The sequence below is a fragment of the Tachysurus vachellii genome, chromosome 12 (genome assembly GCF_030014155.1).
Source record: "Tachysurus vachellii isolate PV-2020 chromosome 12, HZAU_Pvac_v1, whole genome shotgun sequence".
In the NCBI taxonomy this organism is placed as follows: Eukaryota; Metazoa; Chordata; class Actinopteri; order Siluriformes; family Bagridae; genus Tachysurus; species Tachysurus vachellii.
This window is the reverse complement of record NC_083471.1, coordinates 17,810,741-17,824,782: the sequence shown is the minus strand read 5'-3', so window position 1 is coordinate 17,824,782 and position 14,042 is coordinate 17,810,741. Positions and strand designations below refer to the sequence as shown.

Sequence of the window (14,042 nt, the reverse complement as noted above, 5' to 3'; positions counted from 1 at the left end):
AAAAATACACAGCCTTTAAATGTCCACAGACAACTGACTGTTGTATTCTTCAGTTTTAAATATAATAACGATTATATTAACCAAAACAGGCAAGTCAGGCAAGTCAAGCAAGAAGTTAGCTTACCGCTTAGTTTTATTTAAAATGTCTATTTATTTTTGTCAAATTTTGGACATTACGGCAATTCTTAGGTATCTCAGCAACAGTACCACCAGGGCTGCTCTTGTATTATCGTTCTGTTAAAGAGTTATACTTTTTTGTGCTACCCATGTCACTGTGAGTCTGAGGTCTCAGTGGTTGACTCATTTTTGGTAATGTGCATGTACTGTTGTTCAAACAGCACACCGATACTACCCTTTTCATTCATTATAGATGAAGCATAAGCACTGCACCACCGACTACGTCTTTGTTCAGGTCGTCGCTCTCGTTTCAGGACTGGAAAAAAAGTCTTGCGGTGTTCTAGTTAACTGAACAATGGTGAAGGCTTTATCTCCCTTGTCAGTACACCTGCGCTTTGTCCCACTCACCCCAAGACCCTTCCACTATACAGCAAGACCCAATGATGAAAATACTTCAGAAATTTTAGAATTGTTTTAAGCCCACTATCTATACATGGTGTTATTTTGTAGTTTTTGTCTAATGGGAGTTGCTACAGAAGTTATAGATGTTTGAAAGAGAGCTTAATACACTCCTCAGCCAACAGGGGCAGTCTAGAGCTTTAACAACTAATGCTGTCTATCAATTTAACAACTTACAAGGGAATGGCTTAAACTATATAATATAAGCCTCAAGTACATTAAATCTGAATACAAGATACTTTTATCAAATTAATATACAGATGCATACATATGTATATACAAATGTATTAATTTTTAGATGTTTTAGTCAAATTTTTTTGTTATGAAGATCATAGCGTTACCTCCTGTTGTGCAGTAACCTGACTTCTTGATTCGTTAGTACCGAAAGCAAAAAAAATATAGCGACAGCTCAGACTGACAGTAAATTTTCTAGAACGGCAAAAGAGTTTAGGGATTGTGTTTCCGGGTCAAATTTCATAAACAGAGCCCTGAATACAAAAATGAGTCGTCACCAAAATGAAGAATAACTGCAATCGTTCTGGATTATAATCAGGTACTATAGTTGCATTTACGAAATCGCATACCAAAACCTTTATGTTTTATGGGAGTATACGTTTTGTGTAATTGGCTTTGAAACCCAATTTGTAACATGCTGCAGCCAGAAGCAGCTGGATGAAGTCTCTTTATTCAGCCCTTTCCAAGTTTAATATTTCAAATCCATGGCCAGGTCAGAATACATCATCATCATCGGAGGCAAATTCATAGGAACTGGAATTGTAGGTGACTGGAAAAATATGGAGCATGACTTGCATTAAAATGACAGTATGACCATAGGCAAGATCACAAGTTTAAATGAATGTGGTTGTTAATATAATTGTATATTAAAATTAATGTTATCGTTTATATGTAATAACAACTTGTATAACAGGCTCTCCATAAACTCCACAAACGGATTAAAGTGGATAAAAGTTTTCTGTATAGAAATGGTCCTTAACATTGGAGTTTTGAAGGAGTTGAAGGAGTCTCCAGTGTCAGCACTTTAACCCTGAGAGATTACGCTTTTGTTTTTCTGTTTTCTGACAGAGGACTTTGTTCATCCCAGTAACATGACAAGCTGCATTTACTTTGTTTTATTGTCTTGATTAGACACTGGTAAGGGCATCAATGTTTATAGCTGTAACAGGTTAGAAACAAAGGCTTTCTAAACATTAAAATTAACATTAACAATAACATTAAAAAGGGAAATGCATCACCACGACTAATTCCTTCCATAGCATAGCTTTTCAGATGTTTTTAATAATCTGAAGGATTGTATTCAGATAAACTCATATAATACAGACCTAATTATATTGAAAGCTTGGAAATGTATATATAAGGGCTTTTTGATAAATACAGTACATCCTGTAGGTGAACAATGAAATCCAACCATGATTTCAAACAAGAATGGATATGGGAGTATTTACAACTTATTTGGGATTAGGAAATTATAATCATTTAATCATTTAAACATTTCTGATTCTGTATCCAAGCCTGAGCGGGTTAAAGTGGATCAGATTTGGATGAATGAATGACATAAGCTGTATTTTTTATTTTTTTAATTGTATCACTTCTGTTTTCCCAATTTTCCATTATTGCCAGCCATTGTAACCAACAGCGGTTGGTGGCAATGACATTCGATTTTGACTCTATTGATAAACAGCAACAGAGTGGTGTATTCATTAATCGAATAAAATCTCATTGCGATTACTGTCTTGGCAGCTCATTCAGGCTACCTCTCTTTAAATCAGTACTTGTCCTTCACTTGGCAAAACACGGACGAGCCTCATGACAATTCTGTCCTTTGAGTTCTGCCAGCACGATGCCAATGATTTGCTGCTGCTGTTGTCACACGACTAATATACACATATGGAAACCCTCAAAGACATCCAACTCGAATATTATATTTAAAACATTCATATAACCTGCTCAAATATACTTAATGAACAATGAATGAATACCTAATGAACAATTTGTGTATTTGATTGTCACTCTAGTAGTGTATTATATTGAACATGTTGAATGTACATGCTGAATGAATATTAGGTTTAACTATAATATTAGTATATACTTTGAGGTTACCTTAACTTTGGTCCAGATGGTACGTTAGTGTGTGTCTATTTCCAGCTTATCTCTGAAGTGCAAAAGGAGGTCATGAGGACTCCAGTGTTTATGGAGACTGAAAGTCTGGGTTCATCAAGCAAATATGTCTGAAGTTCTCTTAGTTAGACAGTGTTTCCATTTTATCCCAAAACTGCCTTAGGTCCTGCGGCTGTTCCATTCACAGCTATTTATCTGAATTATTTGGATATTTCGTAATATTATAGTTCGTATTTAATGATGGCTCATTAGCCTTTCTATCCCTTAAAACACGCCTAATATGTGATATGAAAGAGAGAAGGTACTGATAGTATGAGAGAAAAGGAACTGTCATGTAGGCAGTACTCTTAAAACCCTTAGTTTCTAGCATTATTTCCATTGGAAAAGATGAAAACAAGCAAACATGAATTTTAAATGCAACTATATTGGCTGGGCCAAAAAGTACTGAGCTTTTTACTCTGCAGTCTATTGAAATGAGTTAATACGGAACTTTAATCCATTTTGGCCATTCCAGTAAATATAAAAAGTCTTGCTAACAGTAATATTGCTTTACCGTATTTGACCTTAAGCATCACACTCTCAAAAATCCAACCCTGCCAGACATACAAATGCTCCTAAGGAAAGTTTCTATAACTCCTGAGTTCCTCCCCTTATTTTTAGTGTAGTATGGTGGTTTCTTTGTATATTTTAGCCTGAGGCTCAAAGTTCCCCTTGTCTTTCGATTGCTTCACATGAGAAAGGGGAAGAAAAAAAAGAAAAACTTTTCTAATGATTTTTACTTTTTTTGAATGGTTGGAAAGTCAGCTAAATGAAATCTGCACAATTGTTATATTGTTTCAGTAGTACTTTTTTTTTCATAATGGTGCCACTAAAAATGATGCCAACATGCCACATTTTTCTGTCTCTAGACTCCTGGTGCCAACCGGTGTTTCCTGAGCCTGTGCAGCGGCCTGACAGATGTTGTGTATTATGGACATGCAGTGGAAAAACCTACATGTCCTGGCAAATAGACTAAACTGGCCATACATTACTTACTGGAGCAGACAGTATATATATGGTATGCGTGCTATAAAATTAAACCGCAGTAAGGCAAATGGACTGTTTCGAATAAATCATACAAGCTGCTTTGAGGATTTTAATCATTTGCCATTTATTGTTGTCTGACATTTGAATGATAGCTATAATACATTTAAACATGTGTAACACCCTCTTTCTATTTGCTTTTGCTTCTATTTTACTTTTTCATATTTGAGTCTTCCCCCTCCCTTCAGGTCTTTTCACTCTCTGTCTGTCTGCCTCTTATTCTGCTTTTTCTATGTTTCTTTTTCTCCCTTTCTTTGGCTGGCCACAGAAGCACAGCAGTGAAATACAGTATATAAGGAGCTATTGTGCTGCTTTAACCCAGCTGCTCCCAACACCCTTCAGGTGGTAAAGAAAACTCTCCCCCCTCTGCTGAATAATTCAGACTACAGTCAAGAATCAGTCTCATGTAGCTCCCCTCACCTTGAGCCCTATGTCCTGCTTGGCCATGGTACTGTGGCCTTATTGCTTTATGATCCCTGAGACTAGAACATATGCACTACAGGCAGTCTTATGGCACTGTATATTCTAACACAACCCCATAAAGTATGTAACACACTTTTAACAGTGTTTGAACTATCCTTTAATAGGCGTACTCACAATGAGCATGGCAGCTAACAGACTCTTTACGATGACAGTTTGTGTATTTGTTCTAACGACTCAGGTACTTTTTAATTCAGTTGTAAAGATTTTCTTTGGATTTCCTTATTAAACCTTGCCAGGGCCAATAATATGCTGTTCAAATAAACTGGAGTTGTGTTTGCGGTGAGATCCACTCACCCTTGATTAACGATAAGAATCTAAAGCCATCTGGGACCATTTGCTGCTAGGAAAACTCAACTCTCCTCCCACACAGGCGATACAGAGGTTCTCCCATGGTGAACATAGATGGATTGGAACTCGGCATGACACAGCAGTCAGACAAGCTCTCGTGTAGGGCAGGTTTACGAAACCAGGTGCCGTGTAAAGCACTTTGTGGCATCAGAATCACCCTAGGCTCATGCTTATTCAAACAGGGTCAGACAATAGGCAGGCAAGAGAGATAAGACTGAGATCAAAAAGTGGTAATGTGCTATGTTTTGTAACTGTGTGGTGGGAAAGAAAGAAAGAAAGAAAGAAAGAAAGAAAGAAAGAAAGAAAGAAAGAAAGAAAGAAAGAAAGAAAGAAAGAAAGAAGACGGACTGGTGTCATATCCAGAATGTATTCCCACCTCACCCCCCAGTGTTCTTGGGATAGCCTCCGAATCCACCTTGACCCACCATTAGTTTTGAATGTAAGAATAAATGAACACACAGGGAGATAAAAGAATTACAGTGGAGTAAAGAGATTTCTTTTTCTTTCCAGTTCATCCCCGTGACTCTTTCCATGTGTTTTAATATGTCATAGTTAATTAGACATTTGTGTTAAATATGAAATACTTACTTGACAGACTATAATATGGGCCGTGTAACTTAAGAAGATGGCATCTGGATCTGCAAAAGGCAACATGGTCACTACTGCAAAAGCCACATGCCGACTAGAATTAATATAAATAGACGTGGGGGTTCCTCTCTGTTTCAACAACAGGGTTTCGTGATTAATGGATGTATTTATTCAAACGTGACAGCTTTTATTTCAAAGTTTGAAATTGCTCCAGTGCTACTGTCTTGGTCACCTGCTTGTATAAAAAGCAGTTATATACTAGACCTACCATCATTCTAGAAAGAAACCAAGATCATTTTCAGTCCTAGAAAATTTTCATATAAGCCCAAAGAGCTCTGAAAAAGGTAAGAACACACACGAACACAAACAGTATTTCTACACAGCTACCATTGAGGCGTCAGATAGTGCCTCAAAGGGCCAAGAGAGGATCGACGGCAAAGATTGCACCCTTTTCGCTGTAAGAAAACAACAGCGTTCTTCCCCAGCCGCCGTTCTGATCAAAGATTTGTGTGACGGAGAAGGGGGAGTTTTCAAATGAGGAGCAGGGGAGCTTTTGTAAACTGGGTCATAGTTGCCTTGCCTCAGTCTCCTAGGGGAAGCGACACGGCACTGCCTGAACACCCAGGAAGAGAGGGATTAGATGACAGAGATTTTGTCAGAGGCACTTCTTCCAAAAATGCTGCATCAGAAATATAATTCCGTGAATGTAAATAAATCTTGGGCATGTTCATCAGGGTGGAGTGTGGGTTGATATTAATGTTTGTTTTCAGTTGATTTATATCATAACTTATTGCTGTCACATTTTTATTGAGTTTATTTACTTTCACTTCATTTCTTCCTATTTTTTGGTATGAAGACTTGTTATTCATTTCACATGTTCACATGAAATGAAATTATTCATACACGTTCACAGTACCATATTAGGTCACTCTTTTAGCACTCCTCAACTTTTACTGAAACAGCTTTCTTCACAACACATAGTATTATAGGGTACAGAATGTTCAATGCCATAAACAATATTGCGCTTTAGATATGTGTACCTAACACAAACTTATTTTTAAATTGATATTTTTTATTTCCAAAATACCTTCTGACTCAATCTGAAACCCTGACACTCAGCGTACAGTAACATATTTTTTCTGTGATAGTTTGTGCTTCGTATCAGAGAACTTTCTCTAACATATGATATTACAAATTCTGCCCTACTCAGTAAGGCTGCTATCACAGATTTTCAAGACTTTTTGATTTCACTTAGTTCATCTCTCTTGTTTAGTGGACATTTTATGACTGTGGTATGACATTTCTCATCAGAATACGTCCAATCCACACTAGATTAATATACTAAAAGTTGTAAATAAAATACCCCAATACTTGATGACATAGCATCTCATTATTAGTCTGAATAATATCATGTATAATTCAGCATTTTTAGAAAAATCTCAAGCACCTATTTTTTCTTAGATTTTAAAGTCAAAGCAACACAATCCCAAACAGGAATATTATTTAAATGACGAAATAGCAGTAATTGCATGCTGAACATTTCCTCAAATTTTCCATGGGCACAATTTCTTAACTCTTAAGGGGAAAGTGGGGGGGAAAAAACTCACCCGTGTCGTTTTTGTGCGTTTCCAGGAAGTCACACCCTCCAGTTCCTGCTGTGGGCCAGGTTAATCAAACATTCACTAGACTACACAATATTTTACACCAAAAAAATGTCCTGCATTAATTAAGCCAGACCAGCTGGCTTTGAATGGTAACCACCCGAATTGGGTTGTCTCCCCTGATTCTTTTTCGCCTCTGAACAGGGTGTCATACACACACTTTGACATGAAGACCAAGCCCCCACCCTCCAGCGCACAAAAAAAAAAAAACACCCTGTGCCAAAAAAAGCGACCTGTAAGATTTGGGGTATAGAGACACAAGCACTTGGCAATGCCCATTCTCCACCTGTTCATGCCACTCCAGGCCAGAAAGTATATTTAGTACTTTAAAGGTATCAGTATCACCCAGACCTTTGTCACTACTGGAATTCGTGCCCAGGATTACTGTTCACCCCTACCCCATTTCAACTGAAAGCATGCCAGAAAGAAACAAATCCACATTCTGTGAAATCCACTAACTAGGTTATGTATCTGCTTCATCCTCAACATTCAATAACATTCATGATAGACCACATTATTCCAATTAAATTACAATATGTTACCGTACAGCTAGTTATTTTTGTACGTTTAAGGTATGCCAACCCTCCAACCACAACTATCCAATGTCACATTGATCAGTTGTCATTTATTTACCCTTGAAAATGTATGCTTTAGCACTGTTTCCTATCACTGGTTCATGCACACTTTCCGAAGGATATATTCATTAAAGTCCAGCTTTCCCCGAAATAGAAGAACCGCACGGAATTCGCCTTTCCCGCATCAAACAAGAATTCCCAGTGGGTCCGGGAAATCCCATTCTCTTCGGACCCATCCTATTTGTATCGACCCTGTAATAGTATTTACAGTGTCCAAGGGATTTCAGCCCATTGGTGGTTTTGTTTTAGTATGACGGAATCATTGTTGTTATAGGTGGCTAATGTTACGTGAGTGTAATGGGGATGTAATTGCTGTGAATTGCAGGACAAAAAGCCATGAAAATGCACAGTTACTGTAATAACAGTGGCGACAGAGTGCAGCTCTGGGCAGTGACAGGGCTGTAGGTGGAATCTTTGAAGATAAGCAGGCAAGATTTCACTTATATTAGTCTTGAATATTCTTTAATCTTTTTTGAATGTGTAATAAAATTAGGAAAAATGTAGGCATCACCGGCAAAATGACTCTTTATCCTAAATGTTTTCCTTTAGTTTCTTTCTCTCTCAGATTGTTATGCTTTGTGAATAGCATGAAGTCTTGCCCTGTATGTTATTTATAACCAATGCCAGTGAGAAATGGAGAAACATATAAAAAGAAGTAAAGATAGAACAACGTTCTGTAACCCCTGAACAATAAGCTCTCCTAGCTAAATCTTTGGGTCAGTTAAAACCCATCTACAGAACACTGTTTTCCTATTTAACAGGTTGTAACAGTGCAAAATAATGGTAGTATTCCCAATTAGACATTAAAAACATTAGCGTTCATACAACAAATCTAAAAAGCAGTATATAATACTTTCTAACAAATTAAAAAAACATGGAAAGCATCCGAATAAACGACTTCCTAACTTCAACATTCAGAAAACATTACGGTAACTAAATTGTTAGCGGAGACCTCTTCCTTTCTTTCTGTCTCTTTGTGCTGCTTGTTGGTTGGGGTTGTGGCCAGCGCAAGAGTCAAAAAGTTGTGAGTCCATTCTGTGTGTTCCACTCACAGAGGGACAGCAACTGCAACAGCTCACAGGAGCCTGGCTGTCTGCACGGCTCTGGAGGAGCAAGAGCGACCGTGGCAACGCACAACAGGCCAAGACGCCCCAGCCATCGACCACAGGAGCCACCGCGGCTCCCCCAGCGGAGCACCCTGACTCGACCTGTGTGTGCTCGAGGGGAGAAGGAGCGCAAATGAGAGCAGGTTTTGTTTTGTGCGTGAGTGTAAGCGTGGGGGAGCATACATAATTTTTATATATGTGTTTGTGTACATATGTGTATGTGTGTACGTGTGAGTGCATGTCTATGTGTACAGATTCATATAGCCTAATTTATGACTGCGCCATGTTGACCACCTTCATGGAGGTGACACGAGAGCAACAGGAAGTCCAAAATGGCATGCCTCCAGAGAACGCCTCCTGTGCAATTAGAATTTTAGTTAAATCATCAACAGCAAATTAGGACTAATTATCTTGATGAAGCCACTGACAGATTCATGTGGACCCTTGCGTGATTTACAACTGTTTTTATAACAGCGCAGTTAGTGCCAAGTTAATGTGGTGTAACACAATATAACCTGGTGGCAACTTTTTCTATTGAAAATAATGTCTTAAAATCTGAGTCGGTATAGCTTGCATTTATTAAAAATAGCAGCAAAATATTACATAGTGCTCAATTGTTTGCATGAGATTTCAAAAGCAAAATGTGTTATTACTGACATATAATAATTACCGAACAATGGCTAATATGAACAATGATTCATTCCTGAAGATGACTAACAATTCTCTCTCTCTCTCTCTCTCTCTCTCTCTCACACACACACACACACACACACACACATGCATGTATATGTGTGCGTTAGCTCATGGAGAGCCCTTTATCCATGGCGCTGAGTGGTGTGAGCTGTGTCATGGCCCTCTTCTCCACACAGAGTCGCTCTGTGTGTGTCCTGCCCAGGAGACTGAGAGGAGCCCACATCCCCCTCCACACACACACACACACACACACACACACACACACACACACACACACACATCACTTTTCCCACTCAAACCCATACAGCTCCGGAACATTCGGATGAATGTTTTTTTCCTGAGGAGAACCCCAAAATCTGATAAAACACAGCAGGTGAGAGTAAGAGAGAGTGAGAGAGAGAAAGAGAGAGAAAGAGAGAGAGAGAAAAAAGAGAGGGTTGGAAGTCTGAACACCTCCCTCCAAAAACAATATTTTGACTGAAAGGTTAGCCATCTGGATCTTTTGAAGGCAGGATTATTGCTGGTGGCTCGGCCTATTTTTCCCCCCTCGTTACTGCGCCAGTTGCCAGCATCCACAGACAGCCACAAGCTGGCACCAAGATCCTCACTCTGATGACAACCATCCTGCTGCTACATGAATGGAGGTGTTCCTACCCCCACTCCTCTCTCTCTCTCTCTCTCTCTCTCTCTCTGCTATGTTTCTCTCTCGTTAATGGCAGAAGAAAAAAAAAACAACCTATAGCCTTTGGTAAAAATGTCAACTTCTGACGTTATACATTAACAACAGTTAAACATTTTCATTAATAAAACCTTGTTCATCATTGTATTCATTATCATATAATACAATAACAGCAATAATATCAATATTATTACCTCTAACAAGGTTGCCCATGAATTTAATGCTGATATCACTTGCTTTGCAAGTACCTAAATAGGCAAGTAGAGAAAAAACAATGCATGCTAAAAATACTGCCTTTTCCTGGCTGTATCACGCTGAGAGGCAGATGCAGTTCCTTTAGTCCTGATAGAGATGTACTGCGATCCGGACGTGCTGGCAGGTGGCCATGGTAACCCGATTGTATCTGTGTATGTGCGTCTGAACGAGCCCGAAAGCCTATGGTAAGTGGCAGCTTTTATCTCCTAATTAGATGGGAGGCCCTCACCTCTAGGCAAGGGAAATCATTGAAGGGCCCGTCACTGAGGTCCTCTCTGTAACAGAGATTGATTCTAGTGATTTGGATTTAATTGAAAATAGATATATATGCTTTACGTTAGATTAGTAACGTGTACGTGGGTGACACTAATCATGTAGTGTGTGAGGAAAATCACGTATATATGCACACACTGACACTCGACGAGTAAAATCCTTATGTATGTTTTTTCAGAAGAACAATTTCCAAACTGCAAAATACTTTTAAACATGGACTCACTTGGAAGTGTTCATAATCAATCAGTGATACTCAGAAAAAACAAGGGAATTAATGGCATTGCTTCAGAGGTAAATTAGCAAGGATGGCTGGAGTTATATTTAACATCAGCTACAGTACATGCCAGCTCTTCTATTTACCAAATCAACTACCCAGCATGTTGAACATCAATCAGTCTATTACTCATATATTTTATTGTTCCACTATATTCCACTCACTGTAAATCAGACTTGGATTAGTCTATGTGCTATATGTTACAGTTGGTAACAGGAGGAAAGCAGGTATGTGTTGAATTAATAAATAAATAAAATTAATAATAATAATAAATTGGTAAAAAGTGCAAACATTTTTTAAATAGTGACTAATCCAGTGCATCTTCAAAAAAGGCCAATCACTATAAGCAGATCCTGATCTCGAATGATCCAGTCCACCTAACAGGTTAAAGAGTTTATCATGAAACACATGAGTGCAGATTTTATTCTAAATATACAATTTTCCCTTCAACTTACTTTTATTGGCTAAGTACTTTCAGATAAGTTCAGTATATAGCATCTTCACATATGTAAAGCCTTCAGCTTCTCTCCAGCTTGGACTTTTGGCAGCTCCATCTTCTCGCTCAGAAGATCGCATGGCAGGGAGAACAGATGGGGTGTGAAGAGTGAGGTCTTCTCAGGTCCATTTCATGGTGCATTTGGCCGTGCTTTGCATCTGACAATTTAGGTGTCATAATAAATGTTCCTATAATAGCTCTGAATCCAGCGGACACTTCGAGACAGACATCACTCACGAGGCTCATTTCTCCCTCCACCCAGCAAGCGATCAGCTCCAGGCATTCTTTTTAAAGTGACAGCCTGGCCAATACGGCAGCTCACTAACTATCACGGAATTAAAAGACATGTCAAATATATTAACTGGTTAAGTACAGGGGGCGAAATTTAAAAAGTGTTTGATTTAGCTTCATTTAGCTTCTTCAAGTAAATGTCCATGTTTATCAATTAATAGCTACACTAGCAATGTCAGTCATCATTTAAAGCGACTGTGGTGTGAAATTAAAATTGGATTTAGACCTTAAGGCTTCCTCTAATAGCTACTTGCTGACTTTCACTAAATCAGTATAGCAGATAGTTCAGGTCACAATTTAGCAAAGAAAAAAAAAAATGAAACAAACTCCAGGCACTTATAGATTTAGATCCTGTAAATGTGATGCTGGTTAGATTTGTTCTGCTAAGCCAATTAACAGAACCTGTGAATTAAATTCTGCACAATAACAACATGACTATAGGCATCTATATGTTTAGACTTTTATGAGGCTATATTTAAGAATTGCCTTCACATCTACCTAAAGCCAATATATGAGCAAATAAATGGTGGCGTGTGAGAAAATAATTACTACCACTATTGATCACAGATTTTAGAAATTCACTAAGCATTACACACACTAATAATACTATACTATTAATGATGTCCTGTATGTAAATTTTGTCCTGATAATGAGGTATAGAGTATACTTACTGCCACATCAAGAGGTCTGAGTGACTGATTTTGTTATTCTTTTTCTGCAGATTGTTCTAAATGATAGAGAATGTAGTATCCCTAACTGTCTTGGACTGTACTTGAGAAAAATAGATGGGAAAACCCAATATTTAGTGGTCAAGACCAACAGCCTACCCCCAAATTAAATTCCCACAACACAAAGAAACAACTCGTGCTTAAGATGGAAAATTCTATATTATTTCACTGAAGCTCAATTGTGGCTAGGGAAGAGCTATGTTGTACTGTTTGTGATTGATTTTGAAAGAAATATAAAATGTACAAACCCAGATGCATGTGCCTAGCAACAAGTAATAGAGAGTTTAATGAAGTTATGCACTTTGTAATGCAATATATTTACCAGAGTAAATAGTGAAGGGCAGACCGACACAAGAAAAATATGCAAGAGTTAAGTTGTTTGAGAGTGCATTAAAGGCTCTGGCAAGGAAAATGATAACCAGGCCAAACTATGACATGTTTTCTGGGGAAAACTGCCTGGTGATGTCCCAATTATGGAGAGGTAACCACTAAATTGTCAGGTAGAGAACCCCACGCATCTTTAACACATGTCTTCAGAGTGGGTGCTGTTATGTCCACCTTTCACAGCTAAATGGGCACCAGTGCCATCCATATTAGCCCCAAAAACCATTCACATTATAATGTTCCTAATAATGTTGTCACATGCTCTGGCTGTGAAGGGTCATTTTCTGATGTAATGCAGCTTTAGCATTAATAGGATGGGGAAATCAAGAGAAAATCTGAGAGAAAATATGGAGAAAAAACCCGTAAACCTACATTTTGCCTTCTCCATTTTGCAAAGTTAATGAAAAGCAAGAAAAACAATTGTACAATCATCAGTATACCTTTCTTTGAAAACACATCAAACAGACAGTCAGTGGAAAGATCTCTGCTGAAGTTTCATTTCCTACCATCCAAATCCATGCAAAAGGAGCGGATTCATTTCTTTTGCGTTTTGGGAATTGCTGGTGAAGTTTAGGTTTAATTCAAAGTATAGAGTTTGAGGCCTGCAGAGCTCCAGGCTAACATAACAAAGGACTTATTTGAGAGTTTTAGGGTGTTGACCTGACTGTCAGCTCTTTTTAAGGTGATATTGGACAAATCATTATGGAACCACAAGAAAGTTTAACTTCTAAATAGAATAAGTGGAAAAAATGATGAATCAGATGTAAAAAAAAAAAAAAACTTACTGGCTGTCCAACCTAAATTATTGTCAGAACTAAACAAAAATAGAGATTTTTTAAAAGAAAAAGATAAAAGAAACATCCATCACTCTCAACTCAAGCTCTGAGTAAATAAAAAGCGATGAAAGAAAACGCCTGTCTTATTTGCCTAAGTAAGTTCTTCAAGTTCTTTCCTGGAGCATGCAGTTGGTTTTAATTAGATGTTCATTAGAAGGTGTCTCACATTTCCTCAATTAGTCCCTGTCATGGCAGCAGTGGCGGCACAGTAATCTCCATGATTAAGCGCCGTTCTTGTTTGTCTGTGCACTGTCTGCCAGGCTTTCTTAGCCTGCCGTTGTCCTGGAGTCCTGACGTGGAGAGTAATCGCTGTGTGCAGTGGCCCTCTGAGGCCTGCCTTGCCTCTATTCTGCAATACTTAACAGCGTAGAGCGCTCACTTCAAACATCTGCCCCCATTAAGCCCCCTTTGCCATTTTCAATTATACCTTTCCACCCTACCATTTGGGCAATTTTCTAATCTTGCCATGGTTGGCGTGATGCTGGCACGGCAGGCGTCCCGAGTGACAGATGAAGGC

At 38.4% G+C, this 14,042-nt stretch overlaps 1 protein-coding gene across 1 annotated transcript in view; it reads right to left on the bottom strand.

Annotated features, from left to right (window-relative positions):
* The window catches only part of mef2cb (myocyte enhancer factor 2cb), a 62,986-nt gene extending 55,969 nt beyond the window's left edge, over positions 1-7,017 (bottom strand). Inside the window, exon 1 of the mRNA XM_060882934.1 lies at positions 6,822-7,017. The gene's annotated coding sequence lies outside the window, so the exon portion shown is untranslated. The remainder of the gene's footprint in view (positions 1-6,821) is intronic.
* Positions 7,018-14,042: the final 7,025 nt, after the last annotated feature.